This window comes from Myiozetetes cayanensis, unplaced genomic scaffold (assembly GCF_022539395.1).
Source record: "Myiozetetes cayanensis isolate MyiCay16 unplaced genomic scaffold, myiCay2020 scf4, whole genome shotgun sequence".
Lineage (NCBI taxonomy): Eukaryota > Metazoa > Chordata > Aves > Passeriformes > Tyrannidae > Myiozetetes > Myiozetetes cayanensis.
Window position 1 is genome coordinate 61,611,342 of NW_026087631.1, and position 15,598 is coordinate 61,626,939.

The following is a 15,598-nucleotide window of genomic DNA, read 5'->3' on the forward strand; positions in this document are numbered from 1 at the left end:
AGAAAGTTTTTACTGAATTTATACCATAGGTAGGTACTAATTTGACTGCTGGATGCTGGGCTGCATCCAGAGCAGGGTGGACAGCAGATCGAGGGAGGGGATTCTGCCCTCTTGTGACCCCACCTGAAGCACTGTATCCAGCTCTGGGGTCCTCCTCCAATGTAATAGGAATTACACTGACCTATTGGAGCAACTCCAGAGGAGGCCACGGAGTTGATTAGAGTAATGGAGCACCTTTCCTAGGAGGAGAGTCTGAGAGAATTGAGATTGTTCAGCAAGGAGAAGAGAACGCTTCAAAGTGACCTAATTGTAGCCTTCCAGTACCTGAAAGGAGCCTTCAAGAAAGATGGAAAGAAACTATTTCCAAGAGCACGTAGTGACAGGAAAAGGGGAAGTGGCTTCAAACTGAGAGGCAGTAGGTTTATGTTAGAGATTAAGAAACAATTCTTTACTGTGAGAGTGAAGAGGCACTAGAACAGGTTGCCTGGAGAAGTTGTGGATGCCCCATCCCTGGAAGTGTTGAAGCCAAGCAATCTGCTCTAATGAAAAGTGTCACTGCCCACAGCAGGGGGTTGGAACTATGTGATCTTTAAGGTCACTTCCAACCAAAGCTTTCCTATGATTTAGTCTCCATAGATAGGCCTGTAGAGGGTGCTTGATGTTGTCTGTGATGATAAGGCTTAGTTACTATTTTTTTTTTTTTAATAAAATTAATTTTGGGGTTTTCTTCTGATTTTTTTTTGCTGTTTGATTTTTTTTTGCTGCAATTCCTTCCCGCTTATTCTGTGACAGCAGTTCTTCAAAGTGTGAGTACTTACAACAGCCTGCCTAGATTCTTTGTAGTCAGTCAGGAAATAGGCACTTCTCAGAGAAATTTGTCTTATCCTTTATTTAAAACATGTAAGATGAGTCACATTCTGTAAGAGCCTGTTTCTCTTAATCGAGTGTATAGAGACCATATATAGCTCAGCTACAAGCTCAGCTATAGGCATCTGGTTAAGTGAGGTTAAATTTGACATTCCAGAAGTGTGGTCTCATGGGGGATACACAATCGACTCAAAGTTCAGCTCAGATGGAGCCATTAAGGTGAGAACATTACTTCCTTGTTCCAAAATGGGCAAGTTACAGCGACCTTTCTAGTTTGTATTTTCCTTGACAGAGTTGAGTGGTTTTCTGCCCTCCATTCCCAACAGTACTTTCACGATTGCTCCTTCCAACTACCGATTCCTCTAAATCTCTGGATTTGCTTTTCTTATGTTTATTAAACAAAAGTCTTTTGCCTTTGTATGCTTTTTCCCTGTATGTATTACTAGATCCTGAAAACTTTGGTACAGGCTACAATTTAATGATTGAAAAGTGTATTTCCTCTTTAAAATATAGCTAATAAGGCAAGGTTGCATGAAATAGATTTAAACTCATTAACAACTTTCCAGGGCAGGAATGGGAAATTCTCTATCTTGTTTTATTTTCTCCAGTTCTGGCCACAGATATGTGTTACTTACTTTGCATGTGAGCATAACAGCTCGCTAAAATGTCTGAAAGCTATCTTGGGAAAACCAGAAGCTGTTTAACTCATTAAATCTTTAATCTTGAGATCATATGGATGTTGTATCCTGGACTCTGAGTCAGGGTGCAGAAACTGCACTACTAAGGGTTGGAAGGATGGAAGTACATCACAAGCAGGAGGAACAGGGGAAAAGTGAGGATGCAAGACTTCTCTCTTGCAGCACTGTCAGACTGTACTGTCATCTCCAGATTTAGCACAGCTACTTTTCACTAAATAGAATCACTGAAGTTCATTTTGCCATAATCGGTTGGTCCTTCCTCCAATACCAGGATGTATACCTGTGTTCTAGCCCCCAAGTTCTTGTATCAGGTGTGATTTATGAGATTCCATAGCTATTCTAAATTATTACATGTTCATCCGCTGTTATTAGGTAATTTAAATTAATTGATCTTCTAACTAGTTCTTAAAGGACCTACTGGCAAGGTATACTTGACATAAGAATATTTATTTTAATGTTGAGCTTTGTCAGTGATATGAACTTAATTCAGTAGTTTTCAGTTATGTGAATATAGTGAGAAATTAACTATTATTACAAATTATCTCATTCATTGGCTTTTCCTCACCTCTGTAAATTTTACTGCAAACTAATAGCTAAAGGCTCTTTTAAGAATTGAATGAATGGATGTAGAACTATACACAAAACCTAACTATTCCTAGTAGGTTTTTGAAAAGAGTTAAAGAAAATATTGATTTTTCCTATTAAATGATGAATAATATATTGTGATACTATTCTACATATAGAATTTTTAGGTCTAAGATAAAATCACTGTCTCTTAAGTTGCTGCAGTAATAGGGACTACTTGATCTCTTCATGAAGTATTTCTACAAATTCTAATTGAAATGCTACAAAATTATGAAGAATAGGAAACACAAAGGAATCTTCTAGATAGGCTTATGTCATAGTTCGTATTTTTAGCAAAGAATTTTTCTTTCCTTTCCTCCTGCCTGTGTGTGTGCTCTGTGATGGGCCATTTTAGTTGAACAAAAGAATCACCCGGAGCCCTTAACGATGGAGATTTGTCTCCTTGACAACGAAGGGGGGAGTTGGCTGGTGTGTGACTGGAAGGGGGTGGAGGCTGGGGGGGGGAGGAGACTCTCTCTCTCTCTCTGCCGGGGGTGAGAGGCTGCTGCGGGCTGCAGACACTGCCGGGCTCCTTTGTTTTTTTTTTCCCTGTCGGAGGGGAGTTTCTGGCTGCTGCTCTTGGCTCACCTCGGGCTAACTGCAAGCCCTGCTTACAACGGACCCTAATCAGCTGAAGTTTGTGAGTTTTCTTCCATTGGGAGAACTTTCTGTTTTATTGCTGTTGTTCCCCCCCCCCCTTCCCCTCCCCCCGGTGGCAGCCAAGGATCCAACAGCGCCACCTGGTGACGGGCACTGGACATTACAAGTTCTACTCCTTCAGTGATCCAACAGCGCCACCTGGTGACTATAATAGGACACTACAAGTTTTTTACACCTTCAGTGACCCAACAGCGCCACCTGGTGAATGGTACGGGACATTACAAATTTTGCATCTCCAGTGACCCGACGGCGCCCCCTGCTGACTGTGGTTGGAACAGCACCAAAGGGTGCAAGAAATTGAACTATTTTCTTTTTGCCGGTTTATTGGTTTTGTTCTTAAAGGGGATTATTGGTGGGTATAGGAGTATTACTTAGTTATTTTACTTGGGTTTTTTTTTCGTGTTCCTGTTAATACACACATACCTTTTAATAAAGGGCTGTTATTTTCCCTTTTCCATAATTTGTTTTTCCTTCAATCGGAGCCTCTTAATTTTGGATTTATAATTGTTTGGAAAGAGAAGTTTGGGTCTTTTCCTCCTAATTCATCCTCAGCAAAAGACCCTTGTCTCATTTAAACTGGGACATCTTTTGGCGCCCAACGTGGGGCCCGAGAGAGGAAAAGTGGAAAAGGAATAACTGCCCTTGTGTGACTTTATATGTGTTTGTGAACCTGTAGGCACCATGAAGTCTAAGATCGCTGCTTTTCTGTGGTATATAATTATGCCGAAATCTATGTCCCACCTGTCGATGTTTTTCAGCTCAGACACTATGACCCTTATTGCAATAAGTATGTTTGAGATCTCGCACTGGTTTTATGACATAGTAAACTCAGTACCTGTTATTTTCCTTCGGGATATGTTCTCAAGGATATATTACTGCTCTAGCCTACACTGTCTCCTTTGGGGTTTTAAGGATAATGGCACCTATTCCGACGGAGAAACACAGGGGAGTATATTTGCCCAGCCCTTCATACATTTTCCCTTTGGTTCCACTACAATAGCCTCTGAGAGATTTAAACTCTCTTTAGATGTAAGAGACATTTTATTTTTGGGGCTTCTCGTGCAAGGTGTCATATCTATTGCCACGGTGTCATATCTAATATTCGTAGTTAGGCCCAGGATTTACCAGGAACGGGCACAGAAACCAGCCCCAAGGGTGGAAAACCTCGAATGGCATGGGCCATGGGAGGACGTGAGTAAATTTCTAGAAAGTGTTTCAGTTCCTACAACATGGAAGTTCACTCTCGAACAACTCCTAAACCCTGCACAGATAATAACAGCTGTGAGGGAGAGAAGTCGTGGTAAACCCAGAGAGGAGCAGGTGGTAGATGTATGTGGGGCTTTAGCCGTTGCCTACCAAAAGGTGCTAGGTATGGTGCAGCCCTCACAGGGTAAAGGAAAAGATGAAAGTGAGAGGTCTGATACAAGGGTGACTCCAGATAAGGCCAGTTCCAAGGAACCAAACAAGTCAATGGAGGTTGCCCCTATCCAAAAGAGGAAATATAAGACCAAATCAGTTCACCCAGTAGATGATGATGGGGAGGCAGGACCCTCACAGGTAGCCAACCCAGAGCCAGAAATCATCACTGAGTCCTTATCATATGACAACCTCCGGAAATTACGGTCAGATGTCCTTCGTCACTCGAATGAGCCCATACTGACCTGGATGATTCGAGTCTGGGACTCCACGGGTGATACCATAAACCTTGATGGCGGTGAAGCAAGGTTCTTGAGGTCTATTGCCCAGGATGTGGGCATTGAAGGGGCATTTGTGAGAGAATCAAAGCCCCTGTCTCTCTGGGCACGGCTGCTGGACGCTGTGAGAGAGAAGTTCGTTTACAAAGAGGCTTTGCAGGCAGACCATTTGGTGAAGAGCTGGAATACCATGGAGGAGGGGATCCGACGCCTGAGAGAAATGGCACTGTTGGAGATTCTGTTTGGAAGGGATATACAAACTAATCACGATCCTGACAAGGTTAGATTTACACCATACATGTGGTGGACCTTCATACGTATAGGACCATCTACACACGTCAGTTACTTGACATCATTGGAGGCTGGGGAAAAGAGTGAGCCAGTAGCGGTTATAGCAAATAAACTTCGGATGTACGACAGTATGGTCCAAGGATCACTACAAGCCCGCGTTTCCTCTGTAGAGACCTCGATCAATAACCTGACTAACATAACTACAAAATTACAAGATCAACAGGAGAAAATCCTAGAAAAGATTGAGAGAAACAGCTCCCAGGTGGCACCAGTGAGAACCGGGCGCCCCCCAGCTAGAGAGGGTAGACAGACCTCACGAACTGAGCTGTGGTATTTCCTATCTGGCCATGGAGAAAACATGAGACAGTGGGACAGGAAACCTACCCATGTTTTGGCAACCCAAGTACAAGAGCTGAAGGACCAGAGAAAAACAAAGTCCGTGAAAGTGAGTACAGTGCCAGTATCCCGTGGGCAGGGATCTGACCCACTAGAAGGTACCTCCCGCCGGTATTTGCAGACGGAAAACTGTGACGAACAGGATAGAAACCAGTATTAGAGGGGCCCTGCCTCTAGCCAGGTAGAGGCACGGGACAACCATGTCTATTGGACGGTGTGGATCCGATGGCCTGGCACATCAGACCCACAAGAATATAAGGCTTTGGTTGACACTGGCGCTCAATGTACGTTAATGCCCTCAGGACATGTGGGACCAGAGGCTATTTCCATTTCTGGAATAACAGGAGAGTCGCAACAGTTGACCGTACTGGAAACTGAAGTGAGCTTGACCGGGAAGGAGTGGCAGAAACACCCCATTGTGACTGGTCCAGATGCCCCATGTATCCTGGGCATTGACTACCTTAAGAATGGGTATTTCAAAGACCCCAAGGGACATAGATGGGCTTTTGGAATAGCTGCTGTGGAGACAGAAGCTGCTAAACAGTTGAATTCACTACCTGGCCTCTCAGAGAACCCTTCTGCTGTGGGACTGTTGAAGGTTGAGGAACAGCGAGTGCCAATTGCCACTACAATAGTGCACCGTCGGCAGTACCGAACAAACCGAGACTCTGTGATTCCCATCCATAAGATGATCCGTGAGCTGGAGAGCCAAGGAGTGATCAGCAGGATCCACTCCCCTTCAACAGCCCCATCTGGCCTGTGCGTAAGTCCGACGGAGAATGGAGACTGACTGTGGACTATCGTGGCCTGAATGAAGCCACCCCGCCATTGAGTGCTGCAGTTCCAGACATGTTGGAGCTCCAGTACGAGCTGGAGTCTAAGGCAGCGAGGTGGTACGCCACTATCGACATTGCGAATGCATTCTTCTCCATTCCCTTGGCAGCAGAGTGCAGGCCGCAGTTTGCTTTCACGTGGAGGGGCGTGCAGTACACGTGGAACCGACTACCCCAGGGGTGGAAACACAGTCCCACCATCTGCCACGGATTGATCCAGGCTACACTAGAGAAAGGTGAAACCCCAGAACACCTGCAGTACATTGATGACATCATTGTATGGGGAGACACAGCAGAAGAGGTCTCTGAGAAAAGAAAAAAGATCATACAGATTCTCCTGGAAGCTGGGTTTACCATTAAAAAGAGTAAAGTCAAGGGACCTGCCCGAGAGATCCAGTTCCTGGGGGTAAAGTGGCAAGATGGACGTCGTCAAATCCCGACTGAAGTCATCGATAAAATCACAGCAATGGCCCCACCAACTAGCAAGAAGGAAACACAAGCTTTCCTGGGTGCCATAGGTTTTTAGAGAATGCATATCCCCGAGTACAGCCAGATCGTAAGCCCTCTCTATCTGGTAACCCGCAAGAAGAATGATTTCCAGTGGGGTCCTAAACAACAACAAACATTTAAACAGATTAAACAGGAGATTACCCATGCTGTAGCCCTTGGGCCAGTTAGGACAGGACCAGATGTGAAGAATGTACTCTACTCTGCATCTGGGGATAAGGGCCTCTCCTGGAGCCTCTGGCAGAAGGTACCTGGAGAGACCCGAGGCCGCCCACTTGGATTCTGGAGCCGATGCTACAGGGGATCGGAAGCCAATTACACTCCAACAGAAAAAGAGATCCTAGCAGCTTATGAGGGAGTACAAGCTGCCTCAGAGGTGATTGGCACAGAAGAACAGCTCCTCCTGGCACCTCGGCTGCCAGTGTTGAGTTGGATGTTCAAAGGGAAGACGCCCTCTACTCATCATGCCACTGATGCCACCTGGAACAAATGGACTGCCCTGATCACGCAGCGCCCGCATTGGAAACCCAAATCAGCCCTGGGATCCTAGAAATCATCACGAACTGGCCGAAAGGTGAGGATTTTAGTCTAACAGAAGAAGAAGAAGGAGAACAGGTAGTACGGGCAGAGGAAGCCCCAGCATACAACCAACTACCAGAAGAAGACATACGCTACGCACTCTTTACTGATGGTTCCTGCCGTATTGTAGGGATGAAACGTAAATGGAAAGCAGCTGTATGGAGTCCCACACGACAAGTTGCAGAAGCTATGGAAGGAAAGGGTGAATCAAGCCAATTCGCAGAACTCAAAGCTGTCCAGTTGGCATTGGACATTGCTGAACGAGAGAAGTGGCCAAAACTTTACCTCTACACGGACTCATGGATGGTGGCCAATGCCCTGTGGGGGTGGTTGGACAGATGGAAGAAGACCAATTGGAAACGTAGGGAAAAACCCATCTGGGCCGCTGATATATGGCAAGACATCGCTACCCGGGTAGAGAAGCTGATTGTGAGGGTCCGCCACGTAGATGCCCACGTGCCCAAAAATCGAGCCAATGAAGAACATCGCAACAATGAACGGGCAGACCGAACTACACAAGTTGAGGTGTCACAGGTGGACCTAGACTGGCAACACAAAGGTGAACTGTTCTTAGCACGATGGGCTCATGATGCCGCCGGCCATCAAGACAGAGATGCCACCTACAAATGGGCACGAGACCGAGAGGTGAATCTAACCATGGATGCTATCTCTCAGGTTATCCATGACTGTGAGACATGCGCTGCCATTAAACAGGCTAAGAGACTGAAACCCCTATGGTATGGTAGACGGTGGAATAAATACAAGTATGGGGAGACTTGGCAGGTTGATTATATCACACTGCCACAGACCCGTCAAGGTAAGCACTATGTGCTCACCATGGTGGAAGCCACCACTGGATGGCTGGAGACGCATCCGGTACCCCATGCCACTGCCAGAAATACCATCCTGGGCCTCAAAAAACAGGTCCTGTGGCGGCACGGCACTCCAGAGCGGATTGAGTCAGATAATGGGACACACTTCAAAAATAGTTTAGTTACCACCTGGGCGAAAAAGCATGGCATTGAGTGGGTCTATCACATACCATACCATGCAGCAACTGCCGGGAAAGTTGAACGGTGCAATGGACTGTTGAAGACTACCCTGAAAGCATTAAGTGGAGGGACTTTCAAACACTGGGATCAACACCTAGCAAAGGCTACATGGTTAGTCAACACTAGAGGCTCCGTCAATCGAGCCGGCCCTGCCCAATCAGAGTCCCTTCACACTGTAGACGGGGACAAGGTCCCAGTGGTTCACATGAGAAGTATGTTAGACAAAACAGTTTGGGTGAACCATGCTCGGCAAAGGCAAATCCATTCGTGGAGTTGTCTTTGCCTAAGGACCTGGTTGCACATGGTGGGTGATGCAAGAAGATGGAGAAACCCGGTGCATACCCCAAGGAGATATAATCTTAGGGTAAACAGGTCATAACTCTACCCATATTTGTATCTATATGTATTTGTGAATATGTACATAGTCTAGAATGATGTATGTATATGTGGAGTTAAAAAGGTTCCATTTGATAGATGTATGGTGGCATGAGAAAAGGAAAAAAAAATTAGGGGTGGATAATGTCATAGTTCGTATTTTTAGCAAAGAATTTTTCTTTCCTTTCCTCCTGCCTGTGTGTGTGCTCTGTGATGGGCCATTTTAGTTGAACAAAAGAATCACCCGGAGCCCTTAACGATGGAGATTTGTCTCCTTGACAACGAAGGGGGAGTTGGCTGGTGTGTGACTGGAAGGGGTGGAGGCTGGGGGAGGAGACTTCTCTCTCTCTGCCGGGGTGAGAGGCTGCTGCGGGCTGCAGACACTGCCGGGCTCCTTTGTTTTTTTTTTCCCTGTCGGAGGGGAGTTTCTGGCTGCTGCTCTTGGCTCACCTCGGGCTAACTGCAAGCCCTGCTTACAACGGACCCTAATCAGCTGAAGTTTGTGAGTTTTCTTCCATTGGGAGAACTTTCTGTTTTATTGCTGTTGTTCCCCCCTTCCCCTCCCCCGGTGGCAGCCAAGGATCCAACAGCGCCACCTGGTGACGGGCACTGGACATTACAAGTTCTACTCCTTCAGTGATCCAACAGCGCCACCTGGTGACTATAATAGGACACTACAAGTTTTTTACACCTTCAGTGACCCAACAGCGCCACCTGGTGAATGGTACGGGACATTACAAATTTTGCATCTCCAGTGACCCGACGGCGCCCCCTGCTGACTGTGGTTGGAACAGCACCAAAGGGTGCAAGAAATTGAACTATTTTCTTTTTGCCGGTTTATTGGTTTTGTTCTTAAAGGGGATTATTGGTGGGTATAGGAGTATTACTTAGTTATTTTACTTGGGTTTTTTTTTCGTGTTCCTGTTAATACACACATACCTTTTAATAAAGGGCTGTTATTTTCCCTTTTCCATAATTTGTTTTTCCTTCAATCGGAACCTCTTAATTTTGGATTTATAATTGTTTGGAAAGAGAAGTTTGGGTCTTTTCCTCCTAATTCATCCTCAGCAAAAGACCCTTGTCTCATTTAAACAGTGACAGCTTATAATATTATGCTGAGCAGATTATTTTAATTTGTTATCAGGTGTTTCTTTCCAAGTTATTTGGTCTCTTTAAGAAGAAGCAGAGGTAGAAAATCTTTCCTCAATAATGCCAGCTTTTTATCTATTTTATGGAGAAGTAGAAGATTTCAGACTCCAAACTGATGACTAAAATTACAAAACCCATAAGAGATAATGAAAACTCTATGGAGATATTCTTCCTGTGATTATGATGATTTATAGTACATTTTGTTTCTGAAAGGATGTGATTGTTATAAAAGGATATGGTTGTTATAAAACTGTTTCCATTGGGTTTTTTTCAGGATTTTTATTTGTATGTTAAAGTCTGTAAATGTCAACAAAGAAATAAGCATTTCTGATCATAACCATAGTAAAATGAAGACACTTATTTCCCACATGCTACTCAGTGGGAACTTCCTTCATCAGTGGAATCCTTAAATATGCAGGTGTTCTTTTATGTACTAGTTTGGCTGTTACTTTTTTGACATGACATCAGTAGGGTAGCAGTAATGCAGAAATGTATGTTTGTTTTCATTACAAAGAAATACTTTTTTTCTGCATTTAGGGGAAAATATAGGATTTGCATTTGGTGCTAGATCTGTTCATGAGCTTTTGGTTGAGCAAGCTTTTTTAGTGCATCTGATATCCTTAAAGTTGTGCATTTGTCATTTCTAATTCTATTTTCACCACTGTGCTATATAACGTTAGGTTACAGTGACTACATGTAATGAAATACTTGTACAAGCTCATCTTCAGGTTTCAAAGAAGATATATCTGTCTTTTATTTCTGGTTCTATCTCAGGGTCCTCTTGATGGTCACAGACGTGATGCAAAAGCAGTGTTTTTACAATAACACAGTTTTTGACCAGCAGAGGCTTTGGTTGGAAAAGAAAACAAAAGTGTTCATCATGTTGCTATAGCCTTTGGCACTATAATTTCTGGATTCAACAATGATCTTGCTCTGTTGACTCAAACAGGAAATTCGGCTGCAATAATATGAATGAGTTAGACCTGGTTCAAATTGATTCCACTGCTTATTTATCCTGAAACTGCATGTATGTCATTTAGTTCATGAAAAACATATTTATTCTATCTAATTGTGAGAGAAACTGTGAGAGAAATCAGTTAACCAGAACCAAAAAGAGTAAGGAGGGGTAAATAGCAGCAGGAGAGGAAAAGGACCAAGCTTAGAAAGTCATCAGTGCATAGTCTGGCACATAGAGGGTCTACATATTCTCATAAGCAAAGTTATGCTCAGAGAAGTAAGGTAAACGTGGGGAAATTGAAGTTGGTAGGAAGGGACCTGGAGGTCAAGAGAAAATCAAGAGTTCAACATTTAATTTTAATTAAGTGATTTCATGGTTGATTAGAATTAAAATCCAAGGTGCTGTCTATGTTGATGAGAAGGTGATTACATGCAAATACTCGTGAGATATTGTCAATAACTGCTAATGCTTAATTATATCTGAGAAAAGTTGGATGCTGGTAGCTGTCTTTTTAAGTGTCAAGATCATGACTCAATTTTCTATTTCAAAAGAGCTGTTGATCTAATTCTAGGAAACAAGTGTGAATGAAAACTGGAGACTGGATTGTTGAGCAGCCAGTGGCCAAAAGACAGTCTGTAACATAATGGTAAAGGTGCACTGGCTGCATAAATAACTATGCAAAACTCACCAGGGATGTATAATCCCTGTTAATCAAGTTCTTATATCTGTTCTCTCAATGTTTTGTGAATCTGAAGAAATCATAAGTCTTGTTGGCAGCTACTCATTCTCTTCTTAGATTCTGGTTTGGTTTGGTTACTTTTACTACCTGTCAGCTCCTTGACCTTTAAGTTGCGAGGTGGGAAAATCAGCTTTTGCTTTATCTATGGTTGTCTCTCTGTGGCAGTTGTTCAATGGGGTAGAAACTGCCACCTAACTTATGGGTTTCCATATTCATGTACAACGTGTTTCTTGGTTTTATTACACTTTTTCTTTTGATAGCACTGTACATTTAATATGCATGGTTATTCTTATTTTGGCTATATTAAGATAGAATTGAACACCCAAATGAAAGTAAAAAAGTAGACTACAAATTAAGAAATTACAATGAATAGCCAAAAGCAAACCTTCTCTTTTTTACTTCTTTGTTTGGCATTTGGTTTGAATGTATCTCAAGGTGTTGGTTTTGTAATCTTTCTACATGCTTTTATGTTTCAACAGGCTAAAACTGTTAAGATTTCTAATACATTATCTGGATTAGGCTCTGCATTAGTAATTTTACAGGACTTTTTCTATTTCCATCTTGCCCAGCTAAAATAAGGAGTTATTTTAATAAAACTGTGAATCAATCTTAGACAACTCTTTATATTTTTTAAGAGTTTGAATTGATGGTGTTTTTTTTATCCAAACAAAGCTTACTTTATTGGAAGTTTTGACTCTACTGAAAAAGAGTTTAACCTTTTAAGTAATCGGATTGAAACCAAAGCTCCCTGATGTTTATCTTAATTAGTTAATACATGTTAAATGACACACTGTCTGGCGTGTGTCAGCTAATACGTCAGGTTGGGATTGTTTAAAAATCACCAACTCTCCTAATGTCAAAGGGCAAATGTTTTCTTTCAGTTTTGTGACTTTCATTGTCTTGTCCTGGAATATCATGATTTCCAAGTGTCATTTGAGACTGCCTGCAATTTTACCTTTAATGTTAAGGTGGAAGAGAAGAAGATCTTAGTTCCTCAAATAAATCATAACGAGCTAAATTAAACCTAACCCCAAATCTTTTTCCTTTTACAAAATATCCTAAAATTCAGCTCTTAGAGACATAGTGATGGAGGTAAAGAAGCCCAGATCCAGTTCTATCAACGCTGCAGCTGATAATAGACTGACCAACACTTTTACATATACTGTATCTATCATTTGCAGCAGCCTTTCGTATTGTTGCTTTGTTTAATACCGTAACAGGGTGCATACTTAATTAGTAGGATTTTCAGGAAAGTGTGATTTTCTCTTTTGAGAAATTAGTTATATTTTTCTTACTTAAACATAAATAAGTTTTGATTCTTTTCTGGAGCATTGTTTTGGTGCTTGTTTTGGAACAATTTTAAAGGAAGCTCAGGGTGGCTAATCTCCTTTTAACATTTTGTTCACTTCACTGTTGAAAGTGTATGCTTCTAATGTATATATATGTTTTACATAACTAAAATTAGATGGGATTAATTAGAGTCTTGTTTATCTTTTTCCAGTGGGCAATGTGATATGTTTGTCAGACACAAAGGATTTGTAGGGGGAAATAAGAATATTGTAATAATAGATTAAGCTGCTAATAAGTGATATCGTAAGTACTGACGTAGTTTTTCTGATGATGATATACATGTATATGCATGTTTGCATGCATTCTCTGTTCACTGTGTCTTGAGCAGTGCACAGCTCATTCTGTAATCAGATTATTAGTTCAATCGTATTACAGTACTTTATGCTCTGAGGGTATTCCCTTAATTCCATTCCTTTAGGGTGCAGAAAAATGGCAAGTAGCAATAATGAACATTAGGCTCAAGGGATAGTCCCTTGCTTTCCACCCCCATTTCTGCAGCTATAGAATTAAAAATACTTTGCTTGAGCATACAGTACAAAGAAACCAAAACCAAACACTGACACTTAAAAGTTACAGTTTTCTCTGCTGCCCTCAAAACTGTTTAGCTCCATTTTGCCAAATAACCATTTGGACACATAGGAGGGTTACATTCATAGAATCATTAAAATTGGAAAAGACCTCCAAGACCATCAAGGCCAAACTTAGAACAAATACAACCATGTCCACTAAACTGTGTCAGGAGTACCATGTCTGCTCATTTTATGAACATTTCCAGGGATGGTGACTCCACCACTTCACTGGAGAGCCTAGTTCAATGCTTAACTACTCTTTCAGTGAAGACATTTTTCCTAATATCCATCCTGAACCTTTTTTGGCACAACTTGAGACTGTTTCCTCTTGTCCTGTCACTTGTTGCCTGGGAAAAGAGGCCAACTCCCACCTGGCTAAAACCTCCGTTTAGGTGGTTGTAGAGAGGGATAAGGTTCCCTGAGCCTCCTCTTCTCCAGGCTAAACACTCCCAGCTCCTTCAGCCACTCCTCATTGGATTTACATTCCAGATCCTTCCCCAGCTCCATTGCCCTTCTCTGGACACACTTCAGCACTTCAGTGTCTTCATTGAAGTGCCCAGAACTGGACATAGGCTTTGAGGTGAGACCTCACCAGTGATAAATAAGGGAGGATGATCCCAGCCTTAGTCCTTCTGTCTACACTATTGCTGATCCAAGCCAGGATGCCATTGGCCTTCTTGATCACCTGGGCTCACTCTGTCTCATGTTCAGCCTGTGTTGACCAGCACCTGGAGGTCTGTTGCTGAAATATGCAAACTAGCAGGCAGTAAAGTATCATGACTTATTGTACTTTGTTAGCGTGTGCAGCTTTGATATTGTGTAAAACACCACTCTTGGTTTAATAGTCATAACATATACTTATAAAAGTAAAATACTTGTTTATTCTTTTTAATATGTACTTCAAGTACAGTATCAGTAGACTTTAGTCTCAGCTTTTCTGCCAAACAGTCATTATGGCTGCGTCTTTTGTAGTAAATTAAATGTGCCCAGGAATACTGTTGTGGAGGCCAACTGACAGAAAATACAACGTCCATACTTCTAACTTGTTTTGCCATTGAAAACACTCTAGTTGCGTGGAGACCATTGACTGGGACTAGCCCCCTGTGCAAATTCTGGGTTTGCATTTGGATCTGCAGTTTTTTGGAAGACTAGCAGATGACTTGGACCAAATCTGTGTCAGGGAGCATTCAAAAAATTTAACAGTATAGCTAATCAGGTTCCTGTGGGAAATGTTCCTAGGTACACATGTAGATTTACACATCCTATATTAACAGGCAAGTATGTAGTCACTGCGGCTAATACATAGTAGTTTCAGACTATAAAATTCAAGGTGACCTTGTTAGCATATGAGTAATATCTGTTGTGGTTTTGAATCACACTAATGTGCACCTCTTAAATGCTGTTGCTGTGTCTCCTGATTTCTCCAATAACTTGAGATTCTGAGGAAAAAATAATTTCATATATTTCATTTGCTACCTTCAACATAAATAGAATTGACAACTTTTACTGACACATTTAGAAAAAAATACAGCACCCAGATTTTTTTGTGTAAGTTCTTTTACGTTTCAATGGGTTTGAATTAATTTACTTTCAAATGATGCTTTCAAATAGATTAACAAATATATCATGAAATGTTTTGATTTTCATAATCATCTCAGTAATTGAGCAATGTGTAACAATCACTTCTGAATCTTGACTGAGGAACAAAGCATAACCTCTCAGTTTTGGCAGTACTTATTTTAGGAGATTTGTACATTAACAAGGTGAATATTAAGCAAAATTTAACTGGTACCAGACAGGATTTGGTGACGGGTGGATACCTGTCATCTTACAGAGAATATTCCTGTTAAATAATTTAATCCTTGTGCAGTCATTTTGGCAGATCTGTAACAGGAATTAACTACAACTTTACATGCAGTAACTTTTCCAGTTCAAAAACTGCAGGATTACTTCACAGCATCAAAACCACTTTAAAAGCTTAAAAGTGTAACATATTGGTGGAGTTTATTAATTTTTTAGGCATGAAGAGACAGTGGGAGATAAAAGTGCTGACATTTCTGGATAGTTTTTAAAATGAACAAGAATGTAAACAATTTTCATGGTGAGGGTCTAGTCAACAAAAATTAAGCTAGAAAGAGTAAGAAAAACAAAAGTTCTGATGAGCAACTAGTAGTATCATCTGCTGTCACTGGTGGTAATGAATGATTTTGATTACTGATTTTGATGAAAGGAATTCAGCAAAATAAAACCACCAGAT

At 41.9% G+C, this 15,598-nt stretch overlaps 1 protein-coding gene across 5 annotated transcripts in view; it reads left to right on the forward strand.

Moving 5' to 3' along the window:
- The window catches only part of PRLR (prolactin receptor), a 155,870-nt gene that overhangs the window by 39,624 nt on the left and 100,648 nt on the right, over positions 1–15,598 (forward strand). The window lies entirely within an intron of this gene.